General features: G+C 31.7%; 1 pseudogene; it reads left to right on the top strand.

The window, feature by feature from the left end:
- Positions 1-504: 504 nt before the first annotated feature.
- On the top strand, positions 505-793 carry LOC119518029 (annotated as a pseudogene).
- Positions 794-2,146: the final 1,353 nt, after the last annotated feature.

Genomic DNA, 2,146 nt, shown 5'->3' with positions numbered 1-2,146 from the left:
TTGCTCTTTCTCACACAATTGACCAAATCTGTAATATTTGGGACTATGTTCACAGCAATAAATATCATGTTTGATATATGACAGATGTATTTTCTTTTTTAACATGTTGAGGAAAGGCACTCACCTTAAAACATGTTTGATGTAACAGGCTTTAAAATTAAGACAATTATTTTTGTTCAGTTTAAGATATATTTTATATCAACTAAAAAAAACAAAGATTACTTCTCTTAACTAGTAAAATTTTTTTGAAAATTTTTTTGAAAATTATTAAAGGAATTCCCCCAAAACAAGAATCTAATGAAAATAAAATAAATGAAATGAAATTAACTTTTTGATATCATGTGGATGCAGACTTACTCTTAAATCCATACACAACAATCAGAGGTCCATTTAAAAATGAATTCAAGGGAGTTGTAGGTGTCTTCTAGTCCAAGTGCCCCAGCCTCGGGCGTCTTCTTCTGAATCCCCTCCCCTCTCTTGGTGCTACAAGCAGCAGACCATTCATCAGGGGTTTTGTATCTGAGACCTAAAAGGTTTTTACCCAAGATGATGAATACTGACACGGGTGCCATTGGCTGAAAATCAGGTGGAACTGGAGGAAAAAACATGACTTATTAATCAAGTGTTGAAACTCCAACACACACTTGAAGTTCTCTCAGCAAGAGTAGATGCAATTAAGGAAGAAAATCTGAAGCTAAAATCAGAAAACCAAGTTCTTGGACAATATATAGAAAACCTCCTGTCAGCTTCTAGTGTTTTTCAAACAACTAATACAAAAAGCAAAAGAAAGTAAGGGATTGATATCCTTTCTGTTGTATGGAATCGCTGCTGATTTTTTTTCTTTAAAATTTGAATAGATTCCAAAAGTTGTAGTACCTTTGTTTGTGGTTTCATTGAATATTTATGAAGATAATGGCAAATCTAGGCAAAAATTAAGAGCTCTAAAAGTATAAATGGAGACTTCTATGAGTTTGTATGTTATCTTAGGTCTATGAAAATGCATAAATGTATTGATTATAGAGACTTTATAATTAGAATTGCATATATGAATGAAAACTTGAAAATGAGTGCTTTATCAAATTTGCTTTGATTTATAAGTTTAACACTGTCTTTTATTAAAGGCTTTGTAAAAAATGATACAAAAATAGCTACCATTTTGTAAAAAAGTGACCAAAATTATGCATTGAATACACAGTGTTATATACCCTGCTCACCATCTTGTGCCTCTTTTCCATTTGCCTTTTCCTTCCCAGTTCCCCTCTCCTAAGGATAAAAAGTTGGTTCCACATTTGTAAAAGTAATTTGAGTAATTAATGATTTATGAATTTAACCTGAACTCATTGTTGAGCTTAACCAAAATAAGTTTCTCAACTAGGACCTGTCATTTGTTATATTTAGTAACAAGATAGGACTGTTAGTTCCTCTTTGCTGAATTGAAAACAGAGGCTATAAAAATGATTGTTCTTTGAAACTGTGAAGTTTCAAATTGGGATATTTGTTGTTCAAAACTTCCTTCTGCACAAAATGACCACTTGATATCTACAAAGATGAGCTCTGGTTGTGTGTGTGTTTGTGTGTGTGTGTGTTTGTTTGAAATAGAAAATCTCAGGGAACATAGAAATACAATGAAAAAAGTACTTGATAAACAGTAACCAACTCCAAATGTTTTCACTCCAGATTTGTTAATACCTGACATAGATTAGGACTTTTGGGGAATATATATGAAAGTGGATTAAGGCTGACTAACTTCCTGTAAGACAAATTTGGAAGAGAACAGTTACAAAGTGTTTGGTCTCTTAAGGTTTATTTATGGTGCCCAGAAGATCAAGTTTGCAAAAACCCTTAAGAGTATGTTAGGATCAGAATAATGAATAAAATGGGAGGATTTTATATATGTACTGTCTGATAATTTTTCTCAGTATTTAATCTCATTAGTTCTTGAATTTTCTGTAAATCCAACTACTTGATTTTTAGAATTTTGGGCATCCTTTTATTAGCATTTTTTTTTTGTTAAGGGAATTTTGCAGAAGTAATGTTAAAATGTTAGTTATAATAGGAAGACAGATTCTAATACAGCTTGTGGTTTTAGATTTGGGCCACTTTTAATCATGGGATAATAATCTTATGTTTGTATTGGTGCAAGTAA

This window comes from Choloepus didactylus, chromosome 21 (assembly GCF_015220235.1).
Source record: "Choloepus didactylus isolate mChoDid1 chromosome 21, mChoDid1.pri, whole genome shotgun sequence".
Classification (NCBI taxonomy): Eukaryota; Metazoa; Chordata; class Mammalia; order Pilosa; family Megalonychidae; genus Choloepus; species Choloepus didactylus.
This window is presented reverse-complemented; position numbering and strand designations above follow the sequence as displayed.